The 22,525-nt window shown below is 43.7% G+C and overlaps 1 long non-coding RNA gene across 4 annotated transcripts in view; it reads left to right on the forward strand.

Annotated features, from left to right (window-relative positions):
• The first annotated feature begins 6,375 nt into the window (after window positions 1-6,375).
• Window positions 6,376-22,525, forward strand: part of LOC139801379 (uncharacterized) — a 34,605-nt gene continuing 18,455 nt past the window's right edge. The window contains exons 1-5 of one of the 4 annotated variants that reach the window (XR_011728184.1): window positions 6,376-6,422; window positions 7,234-7,308; window positions 9,920-10,792; window positions 11,143-11,375; window positions 15,470-15,666. This is a non-coding gene — a long non-coding RNA (uncharacterized lncRNA). Of the gene's footprint in view, window positions 7,309-9,919; window positions 10,793-11,142; window positions 11,376-15,469; window positions 15,667-22,525 lie in introns of all 4 variants that reach the window. The other 3 variants (XR_011728185.1, XR_011728186.1, XR_011728183.1) reach the window with 3 other exon arrangements.

Raw genomic sequence — 22,525 nt, forward strand, 5'->3', positions numbered from 1 at the left:
GGCTCACATCAAAGCATAATAAGACTTTTTTTTGTTGTTTTTTCATTCAAGTCCTTACAGTATGATCACAAGATGTGATCACAGGACATTCTGCTGGGTACAGTATAGGTAGAAGAAGGAAAAATAACAGGAAAGACAAGTTAGCATGGATCCCAACCTAGAGAGCAGCTTCAAAATATCCACATTCCCTGGGGACAACTGTGAGTACTTGTGCTTAACATCACCCCAGTGTTAAAAATGTTACATATATCAAGTTCAATAAGGAAAGAGATGGCTACCAACCCCTAACACAGCCTTACTCTGGGAGCAGTGATACCCCCTCTGTAGGGAATTCACATGCATGGTGGTGGTAGAGGAACTGCTCAAGAAGTTACTGCTAACACTTTATTGGACATTTCAATTCTCTGGCCATAGTTATTGGCACAGGGATTTCTGAAATACATTTTTCTTGCATGGTCTCTGGTCAGTATTAACACAAAAGCTAGAATAAAAAAGACAAGCTTTCCTAAATGCCCAGTTTCTCAAGAATTTTTTCCCCCCCTTTGGAAGGCTGACCTGAAATATTCTGTCTTATTAGAAGAGAAACCACCAAAGCTCTGTTAACATGGCCAATCTGGTTTTATTTCCCCTCTGGCCTTTTTAAAAAAAAGGCCCAAGATGGACATAAAAGATTTAACACATGAAGATTTCTGTAGCTCTGTTGAGAGGAGCAGTGAAATACTGCCTTTTGCTTGGGGAGGATGAAAAATAGTTTTAACTCACTGGTAGTTGGAGGCACCAGAGCAATGAGATCACATCTTTTTATAATCTCAGGATTTAGTCTGTAATTGAAACCAGGAGGATAAAAACCAAAACAAAACAACTGTCTTTTGAAGGCATGGTGTTTCTGTTGAGAATGCATCAACTCACATTTGGAGATTCATGGTCCAGAAAGGTGGGAATTAGTGCAATTTGTCTTCCAAGGGACAGGCTGCAATAGCCTGAGTGCCATTTTTCATATAATTAGGTAGTTAATAATATAAAGGGGGAGGGGAAATTGGAAGAGAGGCAAACACTGGGTAAGAATTGTTAATGTGAAGGCTGTGCTGGTACTTCCAGCACAAAGCCTTCATTTCACCAGACTCTGTGTCAAAGAATGAAGGTCCTGCTGACTCCAGGGTTCCCCTCTGGTATCCTTTGTCCATAAGGAAGCACTTTAATCAGAAATCTCTTTCATTTGCAATCATCCTGGTGATGAGTGCTTATTATATACCATGGCATCTATTGAAGATTAGTGAAAGTGGCATAACAACAAAATTTAAATCTGGACAATTCTATAAATAAAATGCACAAGTTCCCAAGTAAGCCCTGAAAAGTGTAAAGCTTGGCTGTGGTGAATGGAACAGTTCTTTTTCAGTAGCCTGCACTCAAGAATTTGAGTAATTCTTCTGTGAAATAATAAAATTTCCACCAGGCCTCATTAGCAAGTGACTAGAAGTAGCATATGCTCAGGTGAGTTAGAAATTCACAGCTTTATCACCTCTTTAAACAATATAAATTGCTTGCTTGCTCCTGAAGGAAATTAAGCTGCTGTGGCATCCATTCAGCTTTGGGACAAAGCAAGAAAGAGGTAGGCAAAGCATCTATTTTGAGTTTTGGGGCTTTGAGGAAAGGACTGAGCTTTTGGTGATATGTGAAGGAATCCAAATGCAAAGGGTGTGAAAGAAACCAGGTTCAGAAAGGTGCTGGAGAACTCCTTGCTTGCAAGATTGGAGAGAGCAGTTCAACCCAGGCAGCTGGCAAGGACACCCAGCTGGGTGGCTTAGGTGGAGTTTAATCAGGTTTTGGTTTGTTTTTCACAGCACTTACCCTAAGATAGTTCTTTCAGCTTAATAGATATGTCACTAATCAGCAAGACAAACTGCTGTAAACTTGATTTTGAAATTGAGGGCTGCCTATCTGCAAAGAGGTAGTTATTATCTTCCCTCACTTTTGTAGCCAGAGGAAACAGTTCCTGAGGTTGCAGCCACTTTTTACAATGGGTGCTCAAGTGGCATCTGGTTCAGTGACTCTCTCACATCCCTTGGCTGCTGGTTCCTTTTGTACAGTGATGTGAAGAGCAACACACAGGATGCTTTCAACTATCCTGATGTGATCTCGGAGATCTGTGTCAGAATGTGCTCAGAGCAGGATTTTTTGAATTGCTAGACTAGAGAAATGATAGGGCTGCCATTCCCCTGCCATTTGCTCACAGACATACACAGAACCACAGTAATTTGGGTGTTTTAGACAGATTTGAACCCCTCTCAAAGAACTGAATCTTGTGCTAAATTATTAAAAATAATAATTTAGGAATGATGAAGTAGTGCTGATCTGAGCATTCTTACTTAGTTTTTCAGATACAGATTCTTTCAGCTATGTTAGGAGAGAGGAATGATTTTTAAATCTGAGGTGGGTTTTGTTTGTGTTTTGTTTGTGCATAGAATCACCAAGTTCTGTAATGAAACCTGGCAGTGTTTTCTCAGAAATAAAATTGCTACAAGAATCCCTTTCTTGCAATGCCCAGGTGCTCCCAAACCACCAACCATTTACAGTACAGAAGAGGCAACTTTGATGGGAAAGAGCTAATCTGAGCAGAGGAGATAAAGCAGTCAGGCTGCACATCCCCTGCAAGGAGTGGGTAAATGCCCAACTTCTGGTTGCTCCAGTCAGTGTTGCCACAAAGGCTTCAGGATCTGAGGACTTCTAAAGGATTTCTAAACCCTATTTTTCAATGATCAAGCTGAAAACCTTGGAACAGGGCACAAAGCTGTCTCCAGTCTGAGTACAGAATTAGTTCTGGTGTTTTAATCCTTTTCACAACCAACTTAGTACCAATTTATCCTACATTAAGTGCTTAGCTCTCTCAAGATAGCAGCCATCCAGCTTTGTACTTAGTGAGCAATACATGATGCACTGTTCAAAGGAAAACCATATCCACTGGCTGGAACCCTTGCTCATGACAAAACAAGATGTCTAGGTGCACAGCCAGCTTTAATATAGCATCTGAAGAAGACCAGAGCTACTTCTGCACCTTGAAAACATTCTTTGATTAAATACTGATTACAATCTTCCCTCCCATAAAAAATATAATGTATATATGTTTATGTATAGCATTTCAAAATCAAAGCCTTGTACTTACTGCATCTTCTGCATGTCATCTGATGGCACTGGAACAGATCCCAGCATCCCAGAATGCAGCTTGGCAGGTATTACTCTCCTCCTTATAATGGGCTCTCTAATTGCAATGCATTTTTTTCCCCCTTTTGAACTAGCTAACTAACCTGTAATTTTTTCTTGGTATCTGCCCAAAGCTAAATGAAATCTCTCATACACCCAAGGAATTCCTCATCTGCTACAGGTGACTTCAGATTGGGAGTTGCCATCACCCAATAGGAATGAATCTACATGTAAACCAGGTTTCAATAACATCCCCAGGAAAGACAGATCACTTGTACTTCCATTTTTATGCTGTTTATTAGTTCTTATAAGAAGAAGAGTGAAGCCTGCATGCAAGTCTCCTCCCCTGAGCTCTAACACAAGAGAGATTTGGCTCATTGAACAAGTATTGACTTGATTTAATAAGGCCAGAAGAACCTCAAGGAGCAATTGCAGCTGCTGCTGCTACCCACTGGCTTCAGGTGCTTAGCAGTCCAGCTGATCAGCAACCAATATGCTTAAGTTTGACACACTTTTTCTTCCCCATTTTGTAAAATCAGGGCTGGGGGTGTTATTTTGCATTTGGCACCTCACACACAGGTAAAGGGATAAGAACAAAGGAGCTTCCACTGTCACTATTTGAAAAGGTTCTGCAATTATTGTGTCAGTGTGTCTGGAAACATGGGGATGGGGCTGCAATGATAATGGGTCTACAGAAGAAGTAAAATAAAATAAAATAAAATAAAATAAAATAAAATAAAATAAAATAAAATAAAATAAAATAAAATAAAATAAAATAAAATAAAATAAAATAAAATAAAATAAAATAATAAAATGGGCTTGAACTAAATGCCAGCCCTGCCTCCCTTTCCCTCATTCTGAATTTGTCCTGCCTCCTGCTCCTTCAGTTTTTCCCATAGCCTCTTCCTGCTGGTGTCCTGAGGAGCAGATAAGAGACTTACTGGCCTTACCAGCTGTCTCTTTTTCCAGGTGAAGATTGCTGGGTGGCCTGCTTGTCTCTCAGGGGACAAAATCCTGTCCCCTTCCTTAAGGGGGGAGCACACAGCTTCTCAAGAACTGCCATTGTACTGTGACTTTCTTCTGCTCTTTCCTTTGTTGCAGACTTTTGTTCTGCAGTGCAGCAGCTTTACAGACTTCTCCTTTCTGCAAGAGCATAGAAGGGAGGCAAAGAGGTTGCTGTTGTGCTTTGGTTTTAATTATTATTATAATCATGCCCATTGTTTTGTTTTGGTTTCTGCCTTGTTCCAGGTGATGGAAAGTAGAGAGAAGGATCTTGAGAATAGTACAGGACAAGGACAAGCCAGGCTTTTCACACAAGGTACATGAGCTTTGGGCAGAAAGAAAGAAAATTCCCTTGTGGGGAGATGAAATATTTCCCTAAAATATCTGGCTTACTGGGCAAGGTAATACTGCCCTAGTAATACTCAGCCTCCTCTCAGTAAATCATTTCCCTTTATTTTTTAGGCACTCATTAGACAGACCCTGTTTTCCCACCATGTAGCATTGCTCTCCTTCTGGACAGTCCTTTTTTTGCCCTGTACCACTAGGAAATCACCCCTCAGCAGTGCAGGTGTCCAGCCAGGCAGACTCCCAGGAAAAGGAATGCCTGGAAGCTGAATGCAAAACCTCCCTGGGAAGCAACTCAACTCAGGAATCAGGTGTGCAGTCCCAGACATCACAGAATCAGGCTTGCAAACCCTGCTAAGGCAGCAGCTGCCAATCCCATTGCCTTCCTCTGAAGCACACAGGTAAAAGTAATGAAATTTTGCTTTTGTATTTCTGGTGAAAGATTCCCCTTCCTAACTGTGATCCTGATCAGGAGACCTCCTGGTGATCTCAGGGGTCTTTTCCAGCTGTGACAATGGTGTGATACTTCTGTATCTTTATGTATATTTCTTCTTTTAAAAAGTCTGAGCTAGACACCAGAAAAATAAGTCTCAAGTGTTTGAGCTTTGGCTGTTGGAAGGCACAGAAAATACAGGATTTATACTAGGAAGTCTGGGGTAGCCAGTTTCAAGCTTCTGTATCCAAAACTGTTCCATGTCATTCACTTCTCATACCTACAAGGTTTGTTTCAAATCACTCCAGGTTTCCTAACATAAAAGGTTTCCATGGGAATTTTCCATGGGGAAAGATACTCAATTTTGGCCACCTTTTTAAAATACTAATGAACAGGTAGATAAATACATTAAATACTAAAATTATACCCGTAGATGTGATGAGAAGTAAAATAACCCAAGTAAAAGTGAGAAAAAAAAAGCTGGTCATGGGGAAGACTTAATTTCAGTTCACCTTAAGAAGTAATTGTCCTGTTATCCATAAATTCATGGGTTTACTTCAAGCAATTTTTCTCCATTTCAGTCCCCACTTGGATGATCTGGGAGCAGTGGGAAGCAGGCTGGGGGGCAGTGTCTGTCTCTGACAGAACATTCCAGGCTTGGCAGAGCTTTCAGCACCAGTTGAGATGTTTGGGTCCTCTGCTCAGGAAGAGATGAAGTCCTGCAGTGTCCACCTCCACCATCCCCATTTTTAGAAAGAGGAAAGGCCACTGTAAATCTTGTGGATATTATAAAACAGAAGCAGCTATTTCAGACAGATGCTGGTAAGGATCTTTAGGTGCCTCTTTGGTCAGCATGTGGCTACAGTTTAAAAGATTGTAGGCATGGATATAGACATTTTACAGAAACAAAGCCAATTTACAGGTGCAGCTAAAAATACTTCTGCATAAAATTCAGTCAACTAGTAAAGTCCCAGTTCCAGAGGGGGTGAATCTGTCACTATTTAGCAAAATTGTTTTCTCTATTTTTTTTCCTTTAATGCAATTACTTTTAAACTCACCACTTTTTTTTAATAAGGAGACAGTATAAAGATGGAGGTTTGGGGCTTGGATTCTATAGTGTAGTTCAGCTTTTAGATTTTTTTCTTCCAGACAGATTTCTGTGTACACAGTTTTATTTGTATGCAAACAAGATTGGCACAGGTGTCTATCTGGTGTTTGGGGGACATAAAACTAGGGCTTGCTAAAACTTTGATTATTTTTTTTTCCCCCTTAACAAACAAGCATTCCACATACCAGAGTGTTTGGGCACCATTTCAGTGCCTTGCCACGTGCCTTGTGGCACTATTTCTGGTTTCTTCTTGTCCTGCAGATGAATAAGGGCACAAGATAGAGAAAAATAAAATCTTGTGACAGAATTCTGGAATCTTTCCCTGCTGCCTCCCAGGTAAGAAGGTTTCTTCACCTTCTGACTTACCTGATACATGCCAGGGTAACAAAAGCTGATTCTTAGCAAATTTGAGGCAGGGGGCAAGAGTGATCCCTGATGGGAAAGCTTCACAGGAGGGAACAAGCTAAGGATCTTCAGACCTGAGATTCCTGAAGCAGGGACTTCTGCACCCCTTGCAGAATCAAATGGGCAGGGTTGAATTTGGGTGTCAAGCTGAATATCCTTGTACTCCATGGCTTAGGAGAGTTAATACCATTGTATCAAAATGAACAGGCCTGCAATTAAACTCCCAGTGCTGTATGGCTGAAAGGGAAATAAAGCCAAGCACCTCTTTGGTGGGAGAATGGCATAAATATAATAAGAGTTTTGTGCAAGGACCAGTTGAGTGGGAGAGGGAACTCCATCCCTTTTCCTGCCCCTTGGCTCTGCAGGCAGCTGCTGCTGGGTATGGCACTGCTACCTCCATTTGGCTCTCCCAAAAGGACTGATAAAGCCTCTCTGTGCTTAGGAGGAAAGGTCCAGTCAATATTCTCATGTTCTCCCAGCTGGGAAGAGGTACTGGAGGGAGCACAGAGCAGCCCAGCACAATCCATACTGTAGGGACATGCAAGACCCAGGAAAAACCTAGCACTGGGGCTTCAGAACTGATGCAGATAGCAACCACATCAACTACAACAACAGAATCTAGACAAGCCAGCAGCTGAGGGAGTGCTGACTTCATCTTGGTATGCAGAGTAGATAGCCAGCAATATTAATCTGAACATACTATGAATGCCCAGAATACTCATCCCAATCTTTTTTGCTTCAGATTTTGGAGCAGCATGGGATATCTGCCAGTGAAATGAAATACAGTATAGCTTTGGAGCTTAAGAGGGCAAAAAAAGTACAGTATCCTAACATTCTGGAAAAAAACAACCCCAAAACTTCCTACATTTTCATTTTGCTAGTCTTTCTCCTACAGCCTGATTAATGATGATCTGGTAATGATTTGGCTTTGGCTGAATTGAAGTTGGGAATATCACCAGCCCTTACTCTTAGCTTGTAAACTGCTTCCTTGTCAAACACAAAGATGCATCACTGCCAAGAGCAAGGACACAGGGCAGAGGGGCTCTGCTGGCTCTTGTTTGGCACAGGTCTGTGTTTGTGCAACAAACCCTGCACTTCCAGTCACTTGGGTGTGGGGCTTTTTGTGGAACATTCTTGATTAGCTTGCATTCCTAAGGAGAGGAAGCTTATGTAATGGCTCAGTCTATCTCTTGCTCCAAATTTCAAACATAGTTGACACATGAGCCAAGGTCTCAAAAATAATGAAGTTTTTACAAGTTTTTTTGGAAGTCAGCAACTGAAGACAGAAAAGGGAACCAAAGGAAGGAAAAGAAGAACTCAGAAACCAACTCTTGGCCAGGATAGTGTTTACTCCAGCAGTCACCAGTTACCTACAGCTGACTTAGCCCCAATATGTGAGGAGTTTAATTAGCCACAATATGAGGAGTTTGTCCTATGGGGGGTGACACTGAAAAGAGAAACACACTGAAGACATCTGCATTTCTTACAGTGGGGAGCAGAGGTGCTTTGGGGCTGAGAAACCTGCAGGGAAGCTGCCTGAGTTGTGCTGCTCATAGAGCACTGCTGGGTTTCTTTTCTTGAAGTCTGTGCTGACATTCAGAACACAGTAAGCACAGTCTTGTTCTTAAAAAAGCATGGAACAAAAGTTGACAAATTGTTCCATAGCTGAGGCACAAAATCAAAGTACTGGGGGGGAAGCATGCACAACATTTTGGTCCTTGGCAAGAGGACCTTGGTTTATATCACACATGAATGGGCAGGGGTGGCTGATCACTTTTGATCTGTCACTCCAAAACCATTTTAATTTAACCACATTGCCAGAGAATGGGAATCTTTCTGTAGCTGCTGAGGTGGCAGTCTGTTGACTTGGGTTGCCATGAGGAATAAAAGCAATGGAGTGATATGACCCTGCAGGAAACTGTCCAAAATCATAAAATGCTCAACTTTTTTTCCTTTTTTTTTTTCCATGTAGCATGGCCCTATCTATGTCATTCCTTTTTCATTTGTTTGCCTGGATTCCTTAGATAACTTTGCTAGAGACTTAAGTTTTGTTGTAGATATGGAAAACTGCTTTTTTTTTTTTTTTTTTTTTTTTTTTTGGCTTCTTGGTTGTTCTGGCTGCTTTCCAAACTCAGTAATACTGAGATGCAGCACATTCAATTTGCTCCAGCAATCATTCTTTAAAATAAGGCAAAAATTAAGGGACACCACACAAAATGAACTCTGCTGCTGCCTGAGTGACTCCAGAAAGCAGCCAAAGGGGGTTGTGACCTGGAGGGCTGGCTCTAACTCAGGCCTAAAATATAGAAATATAGCAGCAGGGAAAGGTGGTTAGTGTAGACATCAGTAAACACAGCTCAGCCCTGCAGATCTTTCTGTGAGCATCCAATAACCCAAAAATGTTGGTAGCAGCCTCTGCACACCCATGAGTTGTTGTCATGGCAGCCTGGCTGGCATCTGCTGCTGGCAGCAGGGTGATGGAAGTCAGCTCTTAACAAAAACCTAACTGATTTCTGTGAAACTTTTACAGCTACACACAACCAAAAGAATCAGTACAGAATAATGAGTGGAGTTCTGTGAAACATATAAAGACAGTAAGGTAGATTTTAAAGCTGTACAAGACACACCATATGCACTATACATCCATCTGCCAGAGATAACTGTGACCACTTGACAGTTCCAAACATAAAATCCTGATTCCTGTTGCTTGTTAGTTTGTCAACAGATTTTTTGGACTGTCAATTTTCATGCTGGGTCTCTGCCCTGTGAGTGTCCAGACAGATAAAATAGCAACAACCCATTGCTCAAGAAGGAAAAATAGTGAACTTTACTCTGGTGAGCATTTTCCAACTATTTCTTTGAAGCTGCAGTGTGCCCACCCTTTCAAGCAAGTGCTTCAGATTTGGTGATTTGGTTGCTTTTGGTTTGGGTCTGTTCACATCCTGTAGACTGGCTGGAAATGCATTGATTTATTTACAGGCTGAGTTGCTCATTCCTTTACAGTCCCCAGCAAACTGAAATAATTAACAGCATGGGCTGAAAGGGGCCAAGACCATGCCTGTTATCATTTCTCATGGTGCAGAGTTTAAATGTTGGAGCCCTGTCCCCAGGGCACACCCCCCTGTTTGTGCTTTCAGAATAATAAATTCTTCAAGGAAGGCAGAACACAACACCCAGGTGTGTGAGATTTTTAACACATGTGCCCTGTACTGAGAAGGTACATCAGAAAGAAGATAAGATTAAGGAATAAGATAAGTGATTTTCCTATCCCTTGGTTTCCCCACTACACTGGAAGAGCTCTGGGGCTGTGCTAGGTGTCTATCAGGTTTCTACAACCCTTTTTTTGCTGAGCTTGCCCTTCCTTCAGAACTTTTATCTTCCTGCTGCACCTAAATGTCACTTTATTTTGCCACTGTTCTGTCCTGCAGTTACACAGGACCTGTTGTCCCCTGCTTGTCCCCTTCTTGGTGCTACTCCTGGAAGCTTCAGGGAGTGAAAACCTACTGAGAGGAAGGAGGAAGGAATTCACAGGAATGTGGACACACAGAGGGAGAGAACCTGGAGACACACAAGACTGAGGGAGCTGAGGAGAAGTTCTCATTCTGAACTGCAGAATTTAAGTCAGGCAGAAACTCCAGACCTTCCTGTGTGCTGAATGTCTTGGCTGACACAGCCTTTGATAAAGGAGGATATTATTGCTTTTCTTGCAACTTCTGACCTGCTGCCAGGTATTGTCCAACTGAGGACAGCCATCAAAAAGCTTGGAATTTATTTTTTTGTTTCTATCAGAGGATATGAATGACTGTTATTTCCTCAGAAGAAATTCCAAATACAGAGCTGGAATGTATTAAACCTCAGACTACCTAGAAAAAAAAATGTAAACCCTAAATCTTCAGGGGGTGAGCTTGAGAGTTTTCTATTCTAATGAGAAATTCAGCCTATCCACTCACCTTTATTAAGCAGAGGTCTCAAAGGCTTTGTCCTGGAGCTGAAAGGATGGTGAGAAGGGGCTCACAGGAGCCCAGCCAGGCTGAGAAGGGGAACCTCTGCCACACAGGAATGGTGCCTGGCTGAGTGGGACCTTCTGGCTGCTTCATGGCCAGAGTCCTCACACCAACCCTGCCTGGAGTTACCTGGATTCATCCTTCCTGAGGTGAGCAGGACAAGAGAGCCAGGGCTGCAGTTCCTTTGGACTCTGAACCTCTCACTGTGAGGTGCCCTCAACCAGCTGTTAAGCTGCAAACCCTCCTGTGCTGCAGAGCCAGGAAGGAATCTGCCAGGTTCATATACATAAATAACAGGTATTCTGCATATGTATTTTTAGGTGGTTTTTGTTTAGAACACACACAGCCTGAGACATGGGGAAACAGCTTCAGGTGCCTGCCTGATGGCTCCATTAGCTTTTCCTCTGCTGTTAATTAAATAGGTCCAACTTTGTTCTCCAAAGTTAATGAAGGAAATGAAGAAGTGTAAATTAGCAGCACAGTTTTAAAAATGTTTGGATTGTGTCTTTTGTTATTATATATAATATATATAGCTGTACACTTTAGCTATACTATTATAAACCAATTAACTTGCATGAAATGCAGCATGTGAAGGACTTGCAAAGTCACACAGTTGGGATAACAGAGTTTTTCTCTTAAAATATTAGGAGGAACCCCAACAAAAATCCCTGTGCAGTTTTAAACACCCACTTCATGCTGGAGGGAGATCACTGCTGGACTTCAGTCTAAAACTTGGTGCCACAGAAGGCCAAGGCAGCAAAGGAAAAGCTCCCATTGCTTCACCCACTGCAACAGCCTCCCTTGCAGCAATGCCTGGAGAAACTCAAGTGAGCAGCAAGAGGAGCATTGCAACAGCTCAGCAACAGGAAACCTGGTCCAGGTAGAGCTGAACTTTCAGTTTAATATGGGCCAGCAGAATTTGGCAGCTAAGGGGACCCATGCCCAAAGTGTGGCACACTTGGGAAATGCAGTAATGCACAGAATCCCAATCAGCATTTGGAAACTTCTGACCTGTAAGCAAACTTGAAGGGATTCTCACTGCTGATACAATATCACTGCAATTATTGTGGATATGGGATACCTGGTTATGCAAACACACATCTGCTTTTAAACCTCAGTTTCACAGTCAGCGTGGGTTTCGTTTCAAAGCAACAAAAAAAAAAAAAGGCAGAATAAAGTCTCCTGCTAATAGATGAGATCTAGAAAGAATTTTTACAAACAGTTCAGACACAGGCAGTCTGAAACCCTAAAATGGAACCATGCTGGTCAGGAAAGGACAGTCACAACAAATGTTGCACTTAAAAATGCAACTTTGGACTTGGTAAAATTTAATTCTTGTGCTGGTTTAATATTTAAATAGAAAAAAAAGTCAAAGATACTTTGATTTTTCCCTCGAAAATGAGGAAATTCCCACCAAACTCTTTATATTATGGAGATTTGTAAAATGTCTCCCCTTGGAAACAGCACCTGGACTTTTCTGTCTGATCCCAAACTAATTAATTTAACCTCATGAAGCAGCTCCAGCAAGTATTTAATCCTGGCCCTCCAGCCTGGATTCACAGAGCCACTCATCTCCCATATGTCACTGTCCAACTAAAAGCACTGCAAAAGCTGTGACAAACCCATTCCCCCCCAGGCATCCCCTCAGAGACTCACCAGAGGCTGAAACTTCTTCTCAGACCCAGCAAACCTTCTGGCACCATCTGTGGAGGCTGCAATCCCAAGGAGAAATCCAGAGGCACCCAGAGCCCAAGGACACCTGGGGTTAACAGTCCTTAGGGAGAGCAAAAGCAAAAAGCTGGGACAGAGGGAATGGGATTGCCTTTCCAAAGGGCTCTAATGCATGCTTTGTGTTAGCAGGAATACCTGGACCCAGGGGCTGAACTCTAGCTTGTCACATGGGTGCCAGAGCTAAAAAAAGGCAAAGCCAGCAGCTTCATTTAACCACCCCACCCTCCCCCCCAATATGTTGGGGTCTCCCCCTGAGACTGCTTCTGTGCCTCTTCCAAACTTTGCTGCAGTTTGCCTGGAATTTTAATATCCCTCTCCCTTTGGTTCTGTGCTTTTTCACTCTTTTATTTTTAGATTCACTGTTTCACAGTGGTCTGGGGAGCCTGCTTGACGCCAGCAAATGTAACAGGATCCCCAGGCCCTGCAAGCCAGGAATTGCAGCCACGATCAGCACGCTGCCCAGAGCACAAACCTTGGCACTGCTCACAACCCAATAGTCTGAATCCTCTGTTTATCTTCTGGCAGGGCTTGGGAAAGGAGGCAGCTCTGGGTTCATCAAAAAGTAAAGAAGAGCTGGGAAAGGTTTGGGGGGAAGCAAATCAAAATCAAAGATGGAAAGAGCTTTGTTCTGCAACAGATTTGTGTGACCAGACTTCCAAAAGCAAGAAGAAGGATTTACGAAAAAAGAAAAAAAAACAAACCCAGAGATCTTCCCTTCTCTAATAACCTAGTAACAGGACAGGCACACACAGAGCAGATTGCTTTTAAAAAAAGGCTTGTGTCAGCAAGGTTGACTTCAGTGGAATAAATAAGAATAGGCTGCTTGGCAGCAGGGCACTGCTGACAATAACCTCACAGGTCAGATTTTCCAAGCTGTGATGGCTTGTTTGATACACACATGACTGCAGCTACCAGTTCTGTTCAGGATTAACATGGGCCACCATCTTCCACTCAGCCTTTGGTGAGCAGCTGTCAGGTCTGTACCTTCCTCTCTCCTGGGATGCAGCTAGAACAAACCAGGTCTCTGGCACTAAGGAGCTGAATTACCTTGCCTGAACTTTTCAATTTTCTATCCCTCTCTTCCCATAACAGAGAAGGACATGAAGGATTGCCAGGTTATCCGATTGAGAAATTGTTCATCCTAACTATTCTAGGATCTGTAGCTATGGTAACCAGTGTCTAGAATGGAGTGTGACCACTTCACAAGTGAAAAAACAAGTGTATGGATGGAGTCAGTGATTTCCCCAAGGTGCTGTGATGAGTCAGCAGCAAAGCCCAGCTCAGAATGCAGTGTTCAGCCTGCCCAGCCCAGCCCCAGCTCACTGAACCCCTGCTCTGCAGCCTCCAGGGACTAAAGTTCATTGAGCTAGGTGGTAAATGCTCAACTCCTGCCCTTGCACTTCACTTTGTTATTTATCTAAGTTTTGGCAGGCTTCGTTGTTTGTTGCCAGGGAAGGGTGCAAATCAAGAAAAACAGAAAAAGCAGTGGTCTCCTCGTGGAACAAAGGACACTGCAACAGCAAAGCTGCCTTTGGAGAGAAGAAGAACACTGGCTTGCCACTGCATGGAACACAGAGATTGCAGGCAACACTGAAATTGCTTCCAAATTATTTTTTAACAAAGCAGCTTTTCTGTCTCTTCATAAATAACAGAGTAAACTGTCAAGCAGAGACCTGGAACAGAGCAGCTAATGTTATCTATCAGTTTTCTCCATTGCACAAAGAAGGTTCTATTTATTATTAATTTTTGTCTTCCTGGCACATTTAAAACTGGTTGAGGAAATTTATGTGACATTAGCATGTTCCCTTGGCATAACTGGTGTTCAGGCTGCATATTTGCTCAGCTAACTGGAAACTTGGGCAGCCAGTCTGAAGTGGTTCTGGGAGCTGCCAGGGATGGCAGGATCCCTGCAGGCAGGAGGTGCTCTGCCTTCACCCAGCTCCTGTGCCACCAACTGATTGGAAAAACCTGCCCTGGACCCTCTCCAGTTTTGCAGTTACTCTTTGTAGCCCGAGTTCTCCTTGATCCTCCTGGTTAACTCTACCTTCTCAGTGTCCTGATGAGCACACACAAGAAAACCAAGAAGAACAACACGATGTCCCAGTATAGGTTGGGGGCTGAGCTGCTGGAGAGCAGTGTAGGTGAAAGAGACCTGGAGGTCCTGGTAGACAAGAAGATGCCCATGAGCCAGCAATGTGCCCTTGTGGCCAAGAAGGCCAATGGCATCCTGGGGTGCATTAGAAAGGGGGTGGTTAGTAGGTCAAGAGAGGTTCTCCTCCCCCTCTATTCTGCATTGGTGAGGCCACACCTGGAGTATTGTGTCCAGTTCTGGGCCCCTCAGTTCAAGAAGGACAGGGAAGTGCTTGAAAGAGTCCAGTGCAGAGCTACTGAGATGATTAAGGGAGTGGAACATCTCCCTTATGAGGAAAGGCTGAGGGAGCTGGGTCTCTTTAGTTTGGAGAAAAGGAGACTGAGGGGTGACCTCATCAATGTTTTCAAATATGTAAGGGGTGAGTGTCAGGGAGATGGAGTTAGGCTTTTCTCAGTGGTGACCAGTGATAGGACAAGGGGTAATGGGTGTAAATTGGAGCATAGGAGGTTCAAGTTGAATATCAGAAAAAATTTTTTTACTGTAAGGGTGACGGAGCCCTGGAACAGGCTGCCCAGGGGGGTTGTGGAGTCTCCTTCACTGGAGACATTCAAAACCCACCTGGACACGTTCCTAGGGGATGTACTCTAGGGGGCCCTGCTCTGGCAGGGGGGTTGGACTAGATGATCTTTCCAGGTCCCTTCCAACCCCTAGGATTCTATGATTCTATGATTCTATGATTTGCTCCCAAACTGAGCATCATGGTTTAGGAACTGTTGCTAGAGTGATGCTTGGGGTGCCTCATCACATCAAGTGTAGCTAAGGTGGAAAACTTGCTTGTCTCCCATACTGATGCAACTTTTCCATCGTTTTGTTCTCATCAAGATTTTTCCTTAAATGACCCAAAGCCTTACCCTTCTCTTCCTGCTGCTGGCAAGCAGCCTGGCACACCTACTTGGAAGTGCTTCAGCTCCTGGTTCACACTGAATCAAAGATTCTTGCTGTTGCCCAGGGGCAATTTGCCCACTGACTTTTGTTTGTTGGGGTTTTTTTTTTTGTAATTGGTAAAACAGCAATGCTGATCTGTTAAGGGAGTTCTGATCTGATCTGATCTTTTTTTTTTTTTAATTTTATTTCTGTTTTCTAACACTCAGGATGTACACAGATGATATCAAGAAGGGTGAGCTGACACAGCAGTCACCAGAAGCCTCAGAAGTACTAAAAGTGTTCCACAGAGCTCTCTGCTTGGTCCACAGGGCTTGGAGAAGGTGCTGCAGGCAGCAAGGCAGTGAATGCTGAGTGGGGAATGGGCAGCAGCTATGGACTCTCTGCCACCAAGGAGCTTTTTGAGGTCAGCACAACCCAAGATGTAACTGGCATTAAAAAGCCAGGAGAGAAAATGTGTGACACCACCTGGGGCTCTGACAGTGGGGCTTTTCCCTGCTTGAGAAGAAGCTTCCATGAGAAAACATTGATATCTGCAATACAAGCCCTTGGTCATCCAAAGTATAACTTTGGGGTATACATTACATCCTATTTAGTAAGTGACCTAGCTAAAAGTGACTTTAACTATGGTATGTACTTATATACAGTTTTGAGTGTGCACAGCAGTGCATTTTCTGTGGTGGATGGTACAGAAATATTTGTGCTGGTCAGGAAATGCAGCCAGAGATTCTTGGAAGCCCCCATGGTAGGTTAAGGCAATTATTAAAAAAAATTGGGGTGCTGCTTAGACAACAGCAGGGACTCTGTTACCACTATTGGTCATGAACCATCAACTTTTTGCAGTTCTTTCACCAAGAAGAGTGAGTCCCTGAGAGCAGGACACACAAGAAGCCTTAAGCTCATGTAAATATTTGTAAAGCAGGCAGCCAGTCCTATGCATTAGGGTAAACATAAATTTTTCTGGTTTATTCTCCAATGCAAGTGTATTTCTTCAAACCCTCATCTGTGTGCTGTGTAGCTGCCACCAATAAACAGTTTCTTTCCAGCTAATCTTTAAAGACAGATTGCTTCCTACATGCCCTGACATGTTTCTTGTAGGTGCATTGCTCTTTACTGACTTATTCTTTCTTATTTCTTGGCATGGCAAAACCCATTATTCTAGGAATTTGTATCATGGAGAAGGCAGATTTTAAAAACCAGAGATCACTATGGAAGGTGCAGATAATTCAAGTTTGTGTCAGAGAGAGCAACCCTAATTATGTTTTTGAGAGGGGATGAAAGTAGCCATGAAGTCTTACTCACAGTGTCTAAATTTGGGGTCTCTGTGGAAAGAAGTGAACTCTCATTTTTTATTTGAGTTACTTTTTGGAAGATCTTGTCTCTCTCTTGTCTGCCCCTGTGCTCAGCCCTGGTGAGGCCACACCTCGAGTACTGTGTCCAGTTCTGGGCCCCTCAGTTCAGGAAGGAGATTGAGGTGCTGGAGCAGGTCCAAAGGAGGCAACCAGGCTGGTGAAGGGACTCGAGCACAGATCCTATGAGGAGAGGCTGAGAGAGCTGGGGCTGTTCAGCCTGAAGAAGAGGAGGCTCAGGGGAGACCTCATCACTCTCTCCAACTCCCTGAAAGGAGGTTGTAGCCAGGTGGGAGTTGGTCTCTTTTCCCAGACGACTTTCAACAAGACAAGAGGACACAGTCTTAAGTTGTGCCAGGGGAGATTTAGGCTGGATATCAGAAAGAATTTTTTTACGGAGAGAGTGATCAGACATTGGAATGGGCTGCCCAGTGAGGTGGTGGAGTCTCCATCCCTAGAGACATTTAAAAAGAGCCTGGATGTGGCACTCAGTGCCATGGTCTAGCAACCGCACCTGTGGATCAAGGGTTGGACTTGATGATCTCTGAGGTCCCTTCCAACCTAGCTAATTCTATGATTCTATGATTCTCTTCTGAGTGCAGAGTGTGCCAGGATTAGCAGAGCCAAACCATTTTACATTAATTCCTTCAATGTGAAGATTTTGCTTTAGACTGAGAAGGATGTGATCTCCTCTTTCTCTTGTTTGTCTGGGAGTGAAAAATTACATCTGTCCCATGTGAAGCAGGTTCAGCTCTCTGAGCTGGGCTGCTTTGCTCAGTACAGGGGTTTCCCTGACACATTTCTTAAATCAGAGCTGCCATGTGCCTGTCACTTATGCCATCAGCCAAAGAGCTTAAATATCTGCTTTCATAGCTAGTTCCTTGATAGAGGGAGATAAATATACCCCTCATTTCTTATGTATCATGCTCTGAGCTTATCAGCAGACTGAACATTCATTGATAACCTGGATTTGGTACTTCCTCTGGTAGCTGGGGCAGGTTCAGCCAGGGAAAAACATTATGTATGAGAACATTTTCAAGCAGCTCAGTTTCCTAGCATTTCCTTACTGACTTGGACTTGTTTCTTGAGTGTTGTTGCAGTATTTTCTCTTGGTTTCTTCCTCAGTGTTTTGGGGTATCATTTATGGTTGCTTATCCAGATCAGAAACCCAAGTCTGAAGGAGGCAAAGTGCTTTCAAAATTGCAGATACACAGACTTGGGCAGGGCAGGCAAGCAGGTGCCTGGATGTCTGTAGCAAATAAGGCTTCTGGCTACACTTAAACACATCAGTACTAAAATGAGCAAAGATGTTATTCCAAATAAATTCATTTTTAGATGACACCATTTATTACAATGCTTAAAATCTATTTTCTTTTCAGAATGAAAAGAAATGCTGCCCTATCTGATCTCTTCTTACATCACTCTTTAACTTCTGATGGACTTAACTGAATTCTCCCTACTGACTGAAATATGTCTTATGCCCTCATTTCTGTGGGTCAATACAAACCTCCCCTCCCAAAAAAAAAAAACCCACAAAAAAATAGAACCAAAACAGCTTTAACAAAATCCTTGATTTCTGAGAGAAATAACTGTACCTGCCCACTTTGATACTGTAATAGTTATCATTTTGTTTGCCTTTCTTACACAGCCCTCAGCTCTCAATGCCCTGGTAATCTCCACATAATTATATTGCTTTGTAGGTGGAGACACTGAGAACCAGGAACCAAATCTGAGCAGGGGATTGAACTCCCATATGGCTATTAAATCAGTCAGAAGTATCACCAGCCTCTCTTTCTCTTAGAAGAGAACTGTCACACTATATTCCTAAATGGCAAACCAGGTTTCTTGTGTGTCAGGGACAGGGCTGAGCCTAAAAATGATAACCTCAGACAATGCAGAAATAGTCTCATTTTGGAGAAATAGAACTCTTTCCTTTTGTTTACCCCATGGAACTGATGACCAGAATAATTCTGATCATTCTGGGTGAGCTGGGGTGTCATGGGGTCAGTCAGGAGTGCAGCAGGAAGCACTGAATTGCTGGGCCTCAGAAACTGCCCAATTCAGCATCTCAGCAGAGGCAAAACCAGAGAGAGGATGTCTGAGAGCTCTGAGTTAAAACTGAGTTATAGGAAAGACTTGTGGGAGAGAATTCAGGGTTTTAGCCTCAGACCTCCACCATCACCTAACTGTGGATTAATTCTCCATAATGCCATTAATAATATAACCAAATAAAATAATACAATCCAGCCTGCAGCATAGATAATTTGGAGTTTGAAAAGCAGGTACTTGCTGCATATGTCTGGTAGCTGTAAAACACTACCAGTACAGGTCCTTCTAAGTAAGCAGAAGTTTCATTAATGTTGCATAAAGAGTGGTTTCAATCCAGAGATCAGGCTAGGACTGCAACTGAAGTTGCTGGAACAAAGTCCCTAAACTTTCATGGCTCTTCATTCTTGCTTATCCCATGCAACAGACATGCATAGGAAAAGCAAACATCAAGTCTGTTTACCTTGGTGGTGCAGGTCAAGAGCCAGGATGAGAACAAAGACACTCCTGGGTGCTGATAAGGCAGCTGCTTGTGGCTGAAACTCTCCTTTGATGTTCAGTGCTTTGTTTTATGTGGTGGGGTGGGAGGAGTCCCTGGGCTCCTTGCTCCCCTCTTGTCAGCTGGGAGCAAGTGCTGGAGTTTCTCTCCTGGTGAAGAGAGAGGAGAGAGTGACTCCTGATGGGGCTCTCCCCAGTCCATGCAGGGGGGTAAAAAAGCTTCTTGAGTAAGTTTGCTTTGTGAAGGGCTTGGGATGCAGTGTCCTAACAACCATAAAAATTGAGTCAGCAGGAACAGCTTTTTGATTCTTCATGTGTATTATATATATTTATGTTGTAATATATTTTATATATACATATATGTGATCAAACATATATATCTCCACATGCCCTACATGATTTGCAAAGGAAACAGCCCTGTGCAAACAGAACTCAGGAGATATGAGTTCTGTTCAGTGATATCCTTTCCCTCTCTAGAAAGAAAGTGAGGTTATGGAAACTCTAGTCCAAAGTCAAATAGCAGATAACTTTCAGATCTAACCATTTAACTACTTAGTAACAATAAGAACTTGATTTTTTTTTTTTTTTTTTGGACCATGTACAAGCCCAGACAGACCCTTCTGTACATAATGAGGCAAGCAGGGCCACCACTGACATCTCAGCCCTGTGCTCCTTGCACAGATTCATAGCCAGAGAATTTGATACAAAGCCTCAGAGCTTTTATTTTTTGTGTGACTTTAACGAGCTGCTGTGCCTTGCCCAGCACTCTCCTTAAAGATAACAGAAGGTGGGAAGTGAAGCCTCTCAGTGGGGAAAAACTGAGGTGGGGGGAAGGGGGTAGGTGGTACCACCACTGCCAGGGTAGCATACAGGTGAGAAAAGGAACTTTTTGCAGCTTTCAACTTCAGATGAGCAACAGCCTGAACTTTCTTTTGTGATTCTTTGCTATTTGTCATAGAAAAAGTAGTAGATGCTGGGAAACTAATGGAAGAAATAAATGCTGATTAGAGTGAGCTGCCTCTAAGCTCAAAGAACAGAACAGAAAACCAAGTTGTGATATGAAAAAACTCAGATAATTTTTAATGTTTAGGTGATTTCATGCCAGTGACAGCCTGATCTTCCTAACAGTGACTGTCTCTGTAAAACATGTCCTCTGGTCTAACTGGGACCCTTTGAATCTCTCTGCAGGGTTTCAGCTAAGTCACCTTAAATCATCTCAGCAGTTGTTCAGGCAGATAAAGTGTACCCAAGAGAGAGCTGTGCAGGTGTCCAGCCATGGCCCTGGCTTTTGAGGAGGAGAAGCTCCACTGAGCCAACAGTTTCCATCATGTGGAGGGTTAAATGGGTTTCACTTGCACATCTGCAACTGCTGTCTCTGAAGATGAGTCAGGAGGAACCCTGCTTGACTTTAGCCTCCCCCGGGGAGCCAGCAGACTTGGCAGCTGAAGGCAAAACTTTTTTATAAACTGAACAAAAGAGGGACAGATTGAAGCAGCTCTCAGCAGTGTCACTTTGAGAGTCACTTTTGAGGTGAGAAACACACTTGAGCTGAGCCTGTCACCTGCTCTCCAGTCTGTTTCCTGTACACATCACTAAGTGCAGGTGTTATTGGTTATTATTGGTATTCCTGCTTGCTCTCTTGCTCAGCTTGGGGTGTACCTTTCATAGAATCATAGAATCATAGAATGGGCTGGGTTGGAAGGGACCTCAGAGCTCATCAAGTCCAACCCTTGATCCACTCCCCCCGTGGTTCCCAGCCCATGGCACTGAATGCCACATCCAGGCTCTTTTGAAATATCTCCAGGGATGGAGAATCCACCCCTTCCCTGGGCAGCCCATTCCAATGTCTGATCACCCTCTCCCTAAAGAAATTCTTTCTAATGTCCAACCTAAACCTCCCCTGGCACAACTTGAGACCTCTTGTGCCCTCTTGTCTTGCTGAGAGTTGCCTGGGAAAAGAGCCCAACCCCCCCCTGTCTCCAACCTCCTTTCAGGGAGTTGTAGAGAGTGATGAGGTTTCCCCTGAGCCTCCTCTTCTCCAGCCTCAACACCCCCAGCTCCCTCAGCCCTTCCTCACAGGACTTGTGCTGGATCCCTTCCCAGCCTCCTTGCTCTTCTCTGGACCTGCTCCAGCACCTCAAGCTCCTTCCTGAGCTGAGGGGCCCAGAACTGGACACAGGACTCAAGCTGTGGCCTCCCCAGGGCTGAGCACAGGGGCAGAATCCCTTCCCTGGACCTGCTGGCCACACTGTTCCTGAGCCAGCCCAGGATGCCATTGGCCTTCTTGGCCACCTGGGCACACTGCTGGCTCCTGTTCAGCTTCCTGGCAATCCAGACTCCCAGGTTCCTTTCTTCCTGGTCCCTTTCAAAGGACCTTAGGGGCAGTGCCTGCTGTGAGCTCTGCTGCTGCTCTGCCACTGCATGCCAGGGAGGTGAAATGAATGGCAGCTCCTTTAAAGGCACAGCTACCTGGACCCTTGAAGATCCAGCCTGCCCTTCCTATGTGGTTCCAGGTTTCCAAGTCATTATCCATGATTCATTACATTGCCTAAACGGTTTTGGGTCTTGCAGATTGGGTCTGCATTCCAAGTGACACCTCCCCCTAAGGCTTTTTATATAAAGGTAACTGGGCTCTGGTGTGTATGGTAAAACATGCTGAGCTGCTTTGCATCTTTTTCTGCTCTGCAGCCAGTCTGTCTCAGGAGGCCAAATGCATGCAGCTGACTCAGGCCCAGCATCTCAGCACCATTTGTAGGAGTTCTGTGTCTTCAGCCAAGTATCCAGAAGAGACACAGAGGAATTAATTGGTGAAAGAGGCACTGTGAAGTACTAAGGGCAACAAGAAGGGAAATTTTAACTTCAGTTCAGTATTAAATAGGAAAGCTCTTTAACTTAAGGGTGTTCCTGCATCTCTGAGCCTTCCACGTTTCATATCCTGTATGCTTCATGGTATATGCAAAGAGCAAATAACAGCTGAAGTTTACCTTGCAAAGGAAAATGCACAGTCAGAGGCAAGTGAGAGCAATGTGACCCTTAGAAATCCATCAGTTTTTTTCATGCTCAGGTTATTTGGTTTAGAGGGTATTCATATTTCTTCCACACCTTCCTCCCCACAGCTGTAGAGATACTCAGATGGGAGTGCTTTTGCACCATCTTGAGGAAGGAGCTATTTGTTTTCTATCTCCAGATTCTCTTCTCTGCAGACAAGCTTAGTGCAGGAGTGCTGACTGTGCAAAACCTGAGCCTCCCATTCTTTGTGGCACATCTGCATCCTTCCCAGTAAAGCTACCAGAATCTCTGAATGTCTCCCAGAGCAACCTTACTCAGTCAGAGCAAATCAAGAGTCACTGCAAGTTGTTTCTCCTCAACCCT

The sequence above is a fragment of the Heliangelus exortis genome, chromosome 12 (assembly GCF_036169615.1).
Source record: "Heliangelus exortis chromosome 12, bHelExo1.hap1, whole genome shotgun sequence".
Classification (NCBI taxonomy): domain Eukaryota; kingdom Metazoa; phylum Chordata; class Aves; order Apodiformes; family Trochilidae; genus Heliangelus; species Heliangelus exortis.